Raw genomic sequence first — 12615 nt, 5'->3', positions numbered from 1 at the left:
ACCATTCCAATTAGGAAACTCATCTCAGCACTGGGGGAGGAGTCGCCCGAGAGTGGCTGGAGAGTTTATATATCATACACACGGATCACTCGCACCTACAGCGATATATATATATATATATATATATATATATATATATATATATATATATATATATATATATATATATATATATATATATATATATATGATAAGTTTTAGTGATAATCGTCAGTGTGTACATGAGCGTGTACACGTAATGGAACAAGGGTATTCATTTCACTCAGAGAGTTTCTTGAATTCTGAGAATGTTACAACAGGTTGCCCTACGCCTCGTAGCCTTCAGGATAATGACTGGTCTGCATCACTAACTAAATGTATGCGTTGGGAGGTGATTATTCTGTTAGTTAATGTTGCACATGCCTATATTCCCACTAAAATGCAACTGTATTGTGCATCTATTAATAGATGAACTAGCAAAACATTTAGGATTTTATTTGTGTACCAGTATGTTCTCAGTGTCCAGGGAAGCATCTGTAGAGGTGACCGTAACTAAACCCTTCAGGGATGTGGTCATTCTTATCACCCCCACCTCGCCCTTACCATTTTTTACCACACTTATACGGTCAAAGTTTTTATCCGTTTCTAGGAAAGGTATGTATGGCATGAGGAAATAAAATAGAAGAGAAGCGAACGAAGAAAGGAAACAGAGAAACTGAGAGAAATATCGTGGGAAGAGACAAATTAAACATCCAGCAAATATGAGAACTGAAAGAGTACAAGAACTGGATTGCTCTAAGACCTGGGATTCCCCGTTGTGTACGCTGATCACAAAAGGTTAACCATCTCCTAAATTGAATTAATCTCAAAGGTTAACCACCTGGAGTTGAATTAAACACAAAGACTAACCTCCTATGATGAGTTAACCACAAATATTAACCTTCGGTGGTAAGTTAAACATATAAGATTAACTTCCAATATGTTAAACGCAAATGATTAACGACCAATAGTAATTTAACACCAAGGTTATTTAAAAATATACACCTAGTAAAAATGAATGTTGAAATTAATGACTTCGGTGACCAACTGTTGACGTGACGCTGTAGCAGGCTTCGTGTACAATATGGTCAATAGAACAGAGGTAAACATGACCAAACACCCGTAACGTAAGGATGTACTACAGGGGTAACGTTACATACCCCTTACACATCTTGAACACAAACATGAAAAACACAGGAAAGTGAAAAAAAAACAGGAAAGTAAGAAACGCACAAGAAAGTAAGAAAACAGGAGAGTAAGGAAAAACGACAGAAAGAAAAAACGTGAAAGTAAGAAAAACAAAAGAAAGTAAAAAAAAACACGAAAAACAGGAAATCAGCAAACAGAGAAAAGAAAGAAAAAACAAGAAAGTAAAAAAAAAAAAAGCGCAGCGGGATAAAGAGAGAGAGAGAGAGAGAGAGAGAGAGAGTTGACGCGTGAGGAAGCTGTAAGCTAGGAAGTGGAGACAGCCACGTGGATGGTGTTGATGACGATGATGTATGAAGCAGGAACGCAGTGTGTGTGCCGGAGGTTGAGCTTCACCCTATAATTACATGATGGTTCTCCGGCACCTGCCCACCAAGGTGATCGACCTCCTCCCTCCCTCCTACTCTCTATCCTTCTTCCTCCTCCCTCATGCCCTCTCTTCCTTCTCCCTCATGCCCTCTCTTCCTTCTCCCTCATGCCCTCTCTTCCTTCTCCCTCATGCCCTCTCTTCCTTCTCCCTCCTACCCCTCTAACCTTCTTCCTCCTCCCTCATGCCCTCTCTTCCTCCTCCCCTCATGCCCTCTCTTCCTCCTCCCTCATGCCCCTCTTTCCCTCCTCCTCATGCCTCTCTTCCTTCTCCCTCCTTCCTCTAACCTTCTTCCTCCTCCCTCATGCCCTCCTTCCTTCTCCCTCCACCCTCTATCCTTCTTCCCTCCTCCCTCATGCCCCTCTTCCTTTTCCCTCCCTACCCCTCTATCCTTCTCCCTCCTACCCTCCCTTCTCTCCTCCCCCTTCCTTCTTCCTCCTCCTCATGCCCTCTTCCTCTCCTCATCCCTTCTCTTTCTCCTCCCTCATGCCCTCTTCCTCCTCCCTCATGCCTCTCCTCTCCCCTACCCCTCTATCCTTCTTCCTCCTCCCTCATACCCTCTCTTCCTCCTCCCCTCCTGCCTTCTCTTCCTCCTCCCTCCTCCTCTCTTCCTCCTCCCTCAGCCTCTCTTCCTTCTCCCTCCTACCCCTCTATCCTTCTTCCTCCTCCCTCCCTACCCCTCTCTTCCTTCTCCCTCCCCCCTCTATCCTTCTCCCTCCCTACCCCTCTATCCTTCTTCTCCTCCCCTCATGCCTTCTCTTCCTCCTCCCCTCATGCCTTCTCTTCCTCCTCCCTCATGCCCTCTCCTCCTCCTCCCTCATGCCCTCTCTTCCTCCTCCTCATCCTGCTTCTGTCATCGATGTTAGTTGCACTATTGATGGCCCTCATACTGTGTACTTGTTGTTGTTGTTATTTTTGTGTTGTTGTTGATGTTCGCGTAGTTGTTTGTATTTGTCGTTGTTATTTGTGTTGTTGTTTTGGTGTTGTTATTGGTGTTGTTTCTGATGTTGCTGCTTGTTTTGTTATTGTTTTTCTTACTTGTGTTGTTGATGTTATTTTTATTATTAGTGTTGTTGTTTTGTTATTTTTAATATTTCTTATATTGTTGAACATGTTGTAGATGTTGTTGGGTTGTTGTTGTTGTTGTTGTTGTTGTAGATGTTGTTGGGTTGTTGTTGTTGTTGTTGTTGTTGTTGTTGTTGTTGTTGTTGTTGTTGTTTGTTTTGTTGTTGATGTTGTTGTAGATTTTATTAGATTGTTGATGATTATTGTGTTGTAATAATAATAATAATAATAATAATAATAATAATAATAATGTTGTTGATGACAGGGGTTGTAATAATAGCCTTGTTGATGTTGGCAGCACTGTATATTGATGAGTCATTTAGGCATAATATTTACACGCCGGTAATACTGGTTTGGGCAATAAACTCTGCCTTGCCACACCCTCTGAAGAGTCCTCCCCAGAGTCAGGTTTCCTCTAACTTGTTCCATAACCAGACGAGTTAAGAGAATCTCATCTCAGGTCGCGGTTCATTGTCTACCTTAACTGACTGGATGCCATAACTCCCTTCCTCGGTAGGCGGCCATTCTAATATTTTTTTTATTCTGCCTTGGGAATCTAAAAACCTGTAGGAGCGCCGGGTATGTGTTGTTCAGTCAGACATGGAAGTCTTGTGTGAGGTGGAGAACGTGTTCAGGCGTCAAGGGAGAGATATCATCAGACATTTACAAATTATAAGGTCTTCGAGATAGACTTGGTCAGAGAAGGTATGTCAGAGATGATGACTTTATTGAAGCAGGTTTAGCCAAGTGATATTAATTATATTCTCACCATCTTGGGAGTTTATCGGCTGAATAATGTCAAGGGTTATATCTGAAGGCTGCGTTTTTATTCATCTTGATTACTCGTAATAAAATGACGGATCCATCAATTACGTTGACATTTTAGATAACTACAGTAGGTTTGTAAGTTGATTTTCAAGTTATTGGTCAGACACGATAAGTAACCTGCATTTTGTGTTGCTTACCATGACGAGGAGTAACTACAAGGGTGAAAGAGAGTAGCTCTGAAAGGATACTGTTTACCAGACCATCCTGCATCTGGAGACGATATAAAGATAATAAGGATAGATGAAACTGTCGTCCTAGGATATATTCATTAAAATGTTGGGAAGCCATTCTCACTGGCTCTAGTTCATTGTCTCTTAGCGAATTCCTTAGTTGTGTTTCCTCGAGCGTTTTGCTGTAGTATCTGATAACCAGGTCTTCTCCTTCTTCTCTCTGGGACATACCTGTATAGACACCGGCGACAACGTCTTTGAAAATGAATAATTCAGCGGAATGAAAAGAATCAGGGAGAGTCAAGATAGGAGGCGATAAGGTGTCCCTTTTCTGGGGTCAGAGGCAGCTGGCACGACACACGACGGTGTTCACATGCTCAGTCTTCCATATATTAATTTACCCGAGGACCGATGTAAATGGTTTGGTTCCAGTGTTACATTTAGGAATCAGTTGCCAAAATAGTTGACTAGACTTAAAAGATTTTGTTGGTGTTTCACAAGTACACGATTACCTTTGTCATCCAGGGATTAAGATTGTGGTGGTGAAGATAGCTAGTTACCTCATAACGAGGCGTGAGGTGGTTGTTGGAATCAAGTGACGCTATGATAATATCATCTGAGTTGCAAAATGGTTGTCATGGGTCAGTTTGAGCGATTTTCCATTCAGATGACGGAGGCTCCCACTGAATTTAAGGCAGGATAAAAAGCAAGGCTGGTCGTAGGGGTTGAGTAGGAGAGGGAGTGGCCTTGTAGGAAACAGCTAATGGAACCAGAAGGGGCTTCCTTAGGTTATGCATGTACGAAATTTCTGTCATATTGTACTCGCTAGACAGCCTACGTAGCTCCTCTCTGACCTAACCCTGCGGCTGCTTGTGACAAAGAAACCATTGCAATGCACAACCCATGACCTTCCATATAACCGATGGGGTACAAATTTACATGTCATTAGGATTTTCGTTGAAGCATACAGGAATATATACTGTATGTACTGTATTATAATGTTCCTTCAACCGTCTGGATAGGATGCAGGCGTCCCGACACTAGTATGGACGCCGGGTGACACAAATTCATTGAGTCTTTTGAAACACTTTCCTTGGCGCTTCCTCACAGTAATCATCTCATCTCTTCCTTATGAAACTCTCGCTTGAAAGAACTTATATCCAAAAGAGGGTATATGGAATTATCCTCCACACTACACCAGTACCCTCCACACGACCCTAGTACCCTCCACACTACACCAGTACCCTCCACACTACCCCAGTACCCTCTACAATACCCCAGTACCCTACACACTACCAGTACCCTCCACAATACCCCAGTACCTTCACAAACCAGTACTCTCCACACTAAACCAGTACCCTCCACTAACACCAGGTACCCTCCATTACCAGTACCCTCCACACTACACCAGTATCTCCACACTAAACCAGTACCCTCCACACTACACAGTACCCTCCACTACACCAAGTACCCTCCACATTACACCATTACCCTCCACACTACACCGGTACCCTCCCACATACTAAACCAGTACTCTCCACTAAACCAGTACCCTCCACACTACACCAGTACCCTCCACACCTAAACCAGTACTCTTCACACTAAACCAGTACCCCTCCACACTACACCAGTACCCTCCCACACTAAACCAGCAGTACTCTCCACACTAAACCAGTACCCTCCACACAACACCGGTACCCTCACATTACACAGTACCCTCCACATTACACTGGTACCCTCACATTACACCGGTACCCTCACGCACTACACCAGTACCCTCCACAATACACCAGTACTCTCCACCTAAACCAGTACCCTCCCACACTACACCGGTACCCTCCACACTAAACAATACTCTCCACACTACCAGTACCCTCCCACAATACACCAGTACTCTCCACACTCTAAACCAAGTACCCTCCACACTACACCAGTACCCTCCACACACCTACAGGTACCCTCCACACTTCCACCAGTACTCTCCACTAAACCAGTACCCTCCACACTACACAGTGCCCTCCACTACACCGGTACCCTCCACATTACACCAGTGCCCTCCTACACCAGTACTCTCCACACTACACCAGTACCCTCACACACTACACAGTACCCTCCACATTACCACCAGTACTCTCACACTACACAGTACCCTCCACTACCAGTACCTCCACAATGCCCAGTACTCTCCACACTAAGCCAGTACCCTCCACACTAAACCAGTACCCTCCACTAAACCAGTACCCTCCACAATTTAGTACCCTCCACACACTACCAGTACCCTCCACACTACACCAGTGCCCTCCACACTACACCAGTACCTCCACCTTCAAACCAGTACCACTCCCAATACACCAGTACCCTCCACATTACACCCAGTGCCCTCCACACTACACCAGTACTCTCCACCACTACACCAGTACCTCCACACACTACACAGTACCCTCCACATTACACCAGTACTCTCACCTACCCACCAGTACCTCCACACTACACCAGTACCCTCCACACTAAGCCAGTACCCTCCACACTACACCAGTACCCTCCACTACACCCAGTACCCTCCACACCTAAACCAATACCCTCCACACTACACCCGAGTACCCTCCACACCTAAACCAGTACCCTCCACATAAGCAGTACCCTCCACACCTAAACCAGTACCCTCCACCATCAGTACCCTCCACACTACACCAGTACCCTCCACACTAAACCAGTACCCTCCACACACTACACCAGTACTCTCCACTAAACCATTGCCCTCCACACTACACCAGTACCCTCCACACTACAGAAGTACCTCCACACTACACAGTACCCTCCACACTACACCAGTACCCTCCACACTACACCATTTGCCTCCACACTACACCAGTACCCTCCACACTACACCCAGTACCCTCCACTACACCAATGCTCTCCACACTAAACCAAGTGCCTCCCCACACACAAGTACCCTCCACACTACACCAGTACCCTCCACACTACACCAGTACTCTCCACACTAAACCAGTACCCTCCACACTACACCGGTACCCTCCACATTACCCTTTACATTTCGTGACCTTGGTAGAAAAACTTGCCCTTTCAACATTGCAGTTATCTATGACGCTCACACATAATGTACCTCTCAACCTCACGGCTTAATGGTGCCATCTACAAGACTATTAAAAACGATATAAAAAATAAATGCTTTTTCTTTTTACTTTGTTTTCGAGTGTAGGAATAATATTGTATTGTTTGATAAGTGATTTAGGTTAGGGTAAAGAGAGCGTATCGAAGTGGTTGGACGGGGTGTGTGTGTGTGTGTGTGTGTGTGTGTGTGTGTGTGTGTGTTAAGGTCGCCAGGAAGAAGGAGGGATCTTCATCATTTTATCGAGTAATTTTATGTCTCTGGTATTATCATGATGAGCTGTTGCTAAGGCTCATGGCAGCGAGTGTTGTGGTTCATGGAGGAGTTTTATAGTCTCATGATGTTCTTTTGTTTTTTTTGTGGGTCTCGTCTATTTTCCTTCCTTGTGCCGAGTCTTCTTGTTCCGCCCTTTTCTCCTCCTCTTCTTTATTTCCTTATCCTTGTGAATATTTCTCCATTTTTTTCTCGAGATGTTAAGATCCGGAGAATACGTTTCCATAATGGTGTAAATAACTCCGATAAGTTTGAGCAATTAAAAAACAGACCGCAGTGTACAGTTGAAACCAAGCCTAGAGCGAATAACTCACAAACTGGAAATAGTAATAGTGTCTGTAAATGTGGGTCGAGTATGATGCAACCCACCCAAGATGGCTTACTGGGCTGACTGCCTCAACACCACACCCTAATATGGCCATAGCTGCTCCCCGTGTGGCTACAGTATCCTCACCCCCATCATACGAAAAATAAAAACACATATTTTCCACACAACACATAAAATCTTCAAGTTTATGCTCTTCCACGCCGAAGAGGACTCCTTAACGCCGTTATTATACGACGCGGAAACGTACTGTCTTCCACAAGAACTCGCACGACAGATATCGTATCATGCGGAAATGTGAGGCGATGCTTAAACAAAGAGGAACGGGACGGCAGCAGCGGACAAAGACCAGCTAGGACCCGGAAGTTAAGGTGGTAGTCGTGATTGGAGAGAAGTTATGTTTTGCAGGAGGAGACCCGCCGGCGGCTTCCTACCTCTGTTGTTGACCCGGGAACTAACACGGTACTTGGCCCTCCTCACACGTGTGGCTCCTCCACACACCTCACACGTGTGGCTTTTCCTCACTATTCATTCGTGTGGTTCCTCCTCACACCTCACATGTGTTTGTAGTCATGGGGTGACTATAAACCTGCCTTTCGTTCTCCAGTTTCATTATGTAGGTTGTTGCTTGTAAGCTTACCGTTTATAAATTGGTGGTTGTATAAAATAAATTTCCTATGTGGACACGTCTCCAAAATGAGGATGAGACTGAGTCTCAGTGAGCCTAAGTCAGTCTCTCATAAATTATGAAAAATATTATGGCAGCAATTTATCAACAATTCTCAGTCAGCACTTGGTAAGTCCCACAATATTTCGTAGTCAGAAACTTTGGCTGCATTCATATAAGAATTAGATTTTGTTTCTTCTCTTACCGTCAAGTCATCTTCACGCTTGAATGAAGATTCTGAACCTTCAGCAGATGAACCAGGACTCACTGCACCAAGGATCACTTTACAGTACTGACGTTGGTTCATTCCTTGAACACAACAACCCCTGAGTGTGAGATAGAGGTACTCCACCTCCATATTGATTTACTTACTGTTCGCGTTTTCTCACGTATACATAACGAGGAGGCAGACATACAAGCACTATCATGTACACATCTCTGGCTTTAAATAACAAACGATCTCTCGTGAGTAAATACAGTGAAATACTAATCAAGAAGCTTCAATTATGTTCTATATCGGATGGACAAACTTACAAACTAGAGGAAGTTGAAGGGAAATCGTTCTATTGTTGTCTTATACACAGGCGCAAGAGATGGCAGAAGTAAACAGACAAGACTAGAGACTGTACCACTAACACCAACACTGTAGAAGTGAGTATAATAGTGTAGCTCCTCACTACATAAAATAGGTAAAACGCATTTAACTTGAGTGTATCAAGTTTAGTTACAAATCCTACTTTTTAGTTTCATTTCGCGTCTATATAATCGTTTATCCTATATTGCCCTAGAAAACAGCAATGAGGTGAAAACTTTATCTTCCTGGGATGTTACCGTCAAGAAAGTCTCCAGACTCCATCTTTCATAGTTGACAACGAAAGTTAATATTAGTGTTCACTGTGTGTATCAACAGTACAAGTGTATTACTTAGCCTAGGAAAAGAAAGAAATATGAATCTGCTTTCCAATGTTCTTTGAAGTATGGCTGAGGTTGTGTACTGTAGAGTCAAGCAACCCGGTTCTAGGATATAACTCGAGGTCTTGTTTCATCACTGTGATTCCTGTTGTGTATTAACTTCTCTACACTTGAGCATAATTCGTTGAAATTGTTCAAAGACAAAAGACTGATGTCATTAAGTAAACGTCAAATACGTCGATAGCTTGGAGTTAATGTTGTGAGAATTGCTCTGTAGTAACGAAATAGCAATGACATTTTATAATCCAATTAATGTTGGATGTTTAGGAAGGTTTGACTATAAGCTGACGGGTCACTAACACTGACTGGTGTCTCTTTAGTTGGCAAGACGTCATGTTGTGGACTGTTTCATGTATTATGTAATTACCGAAAAGTACAGTGGTCGTCTTGGTAACCTGGAACAGCTATTGTTTATATTGGGTAGTAAATATTAGATCCATGATAACAACAAGGTATTAAACTGGGATATATTTTCCTTCTATCTCACTCAGACGAATATTCATTGTTATGTAATAGTGTGAGATGCTGATAAAGTGGAAAACGCTGGATGTCCTTAATTACAGGATGTGTTCATTTGTCAACGCATGTGTACGTATATTAAAGACATATTAGATGACACCTCCCATAGTAATAGTTAAGTACAATAGACATAAATCTCTCCTACAGGTCCAGTCCATTATTGTTTGACGTTACAACTCTTCAACATCCTTTCCATAATGTACAGGTCAGGTGACTGGGGCTCCAACAACTCCTATCGTTCAGTGAGAGTACAAGCCTCACCGTGCACACATGACTCGTGAAGCTGAACCCGTAGTGATTGCATCTTTGTGTATATTATGTAGTGTTGCCCAAATATATGTATCTCTAGAAACAAAAAGATTCAGCTGAGAGAGACTAGTGACCACTGGATTGGACGACAACTAAGATATTCGAATAAGATTACATGAGAAATAAGTCTGTTAATTATGACAACTCTCACTGCGTAAAGTCAGGAAGTAGGAGTTACTACACCCTTCCTGGCGCCGCTGTAGAATAAAACCACACAGACAACATGTGTGGTCCACCTTCAGAAATACTTTATTATAGGAACTCGTAACACCTTGACTATACACAGGTCTTCTGGAATCTCACATGTAAGCTTTGACCTTCGTAAACCTCGTGTGGAAGTCTATCAGTTTCTGGGTGTTAGGAAGTGTCTCTTGATTATGTTTTCGACTCGCTGAGAGGTAAGGTATTATCTGTGTCAACCAGAACAGTTAAGAGCCCCCTCCTCCTCCCCCCCCCTCACTCACACAACAACAACACCTCGAATGTCAGAGGAACAAGCAGCCAGCCTTGAGGGTCATACGTCTCTCACCCCACCACCACTTGCTGCTAGTGATTACCCTGTGTGTGTGTGTGTGCGCGCGTGTGTTGTGTGTGTGTGTGTGTTGTGTGTGTGTGTGTGTGTGTGTGTGTGTGTGTGTGTGTGTGTGTGTGTGTGTTGTGTGTGTGTGTGTGTGTGTGTGTGTGTGTGTGTGTGTGTGTGTGTGTGTGTGTGTGTGTGTTGTGTGTGTGTGTGTGTGTGTGTGTGTGTGTGTGTGTGTGTGTGTGTGTGTGTGTTGTGTGTGTGTGTGTGTGCTGTAACTCAGTTGACTTGACAGGAAAGGAGTCTCTTACCCAAACAAATTTCTTGGAAAGCAACACTACAGAGGCAACAAATTACCTTCCAATAACAAGACTGTATTTTCTAAAAAGTTATTACTTACAATAAATCACAAAGGAAGTGTTGCAGGTGATGGTAGCCTCTCCTCCTTAAACTGCAATATTGACCAATGAGGAAACGCAATTTTTTTTCTCGACTTCTGGGTGGTAAATTGTGATTTAATCTTATATAACACACCTGATGATTGATGACAGGAGTGTGTGTCTTATATAACACACCTGGATACTGATAACAGGTGTGTGTGTCTTATATAACACACCTGGATACTGATAACAGGTGTGTGTGTCTTATATAACACACCTGGTGACTGACGAGGAAACTGTGTTCTGTAGGCGGCCTCACTAACACAATACAATTAAACACAGGTAGAGTCTTCCGGTTTCACTCCTATTTCTGTATAAGGAAGCGACAGTCGCCACGCAAACTCAACACGGAAAGCTAGGGGGCGAGGTGAGGGGGAAGGGGAGTGCTGATTTATAAAGTTGATGCGCTAATTCATTATTTCTTGTATCTGGGGAGGAAACTGTTTCTAGTTACGGTAGAAACATAAAAAAATATATTTATATATAAAAGTGTTCACATCATTCAGTTTTATTTTGTACGACTGTGGTAGAGTGTTACAATAGATACAGCGCTCGTCTGACGTCTTGAGGATTCACTGTTAATCGTCCAGGGATCTCTCAGTTCACCCAGCTGCGAATGGGTACCTAACTTTACAGGCGAAAAGTCACACGAGTTTGATTCCTAACCTGATTGGGGGATTGGGTTCCCTCTCTTTATATTGTTGAATGCGCTAGTCAGGTGGTAGAACAACTCTTAGGTAGAAGCATCCTGCCGAGGAGGTGGGTGAGTGGAGTACCCACTAACTCATCAACTGCTGAGGGGTAAGAACCAGGAGACCAGCACCCGTTCAACCACCTTGTACGTGCACACACACACACACACACACACACACACTGAGTGACATGACAAAGTTGAACACAAAGCAAACAAACAAAAAATTACATGTACACAAATATTTAAATTTATTCATAAACGAGCAGGTGTACAGGCGGATGTTACATATAAATTGTTATTGTGTGAATGTTTTGTGGGAAATTACCCTAAAATATAATATCCTGAGTTCTTCAATGTACTATGTACAAAGAGCATGACTTTCATGTTCAAGCCCTTACAAGTATGTGCGTATGTGAGTCTGTGTGTGTGTGTATCAACAGCCTGTGTCACTCCGCTTTTGGATTTTCACAAGTCATCTACCTTAAGAACCCTCGAGTGCATTCATTCTTACTCTGTTGATTTTTATCGTCTTTCGTTTTTGTAATATCTTGTGCGAACTGGCCAAGCGTTCTCTTAGTTCACTTTTCATGTTTTTTCTTACAACATGGCTACTTACTTCTACTTCCGTTCATTATCTCATGCATAATGTATGTAGCTTTAATTCAGTTTGATATTTAACCGAAGTGCTTCTCTCCTTGTAATCAGACGATTTTCAAATGCTATATTATGTCAGGCATTAAGTGATTTAGGCTTCAGAATTTTAGAATCGTTATTAATTAAACACCTGAAACTAGACTTAAACAATAAATTATATTTCCTTATACACGATTAAATACGAATGTTTTTTTCAGGAAGATTTAATTCTGTCTCGAGTTTCATTAACCGCGTTTGTTTGTTTTGGTCTGATGAGGCTCTCTGGCGTTTCTTGAAGCAAGAACCATCACGCCAGGAGGTGAGAGAGTGACAACTTTCCAAACGTAAACTCAGCGTCGTCTCCTCATTATTTAGTGTTAGTGACAAGAATTTTTTTGTGTTAAACGTTAATTAATGATGTTAAAAGTCATCATTGCTTGAACAAAATAACTGTTTACTAGACTGGGGATATCTCAGCT

Source organism: Homarus americanus, unplaced genomic scaffold (assembly GCF_018991925.1).
Source record: "Homarus americanus isolate GMGI-L3 unplaced genomic scaffold, GMGI_Hamer_2.0 scaffold26351, whole genome shotgun sequence".
NCBI classification, from domain to species: Eukaryota; Metazoa; Arthropoda; class Malacostraca; order Decapoda; family Nephropidae; genus Homarus; species Homarus americanus.
The sequence above is the reverse complement of the archived record's forward strand: the minus strand, read 5'-3'. Positions refer to the sequence as shown.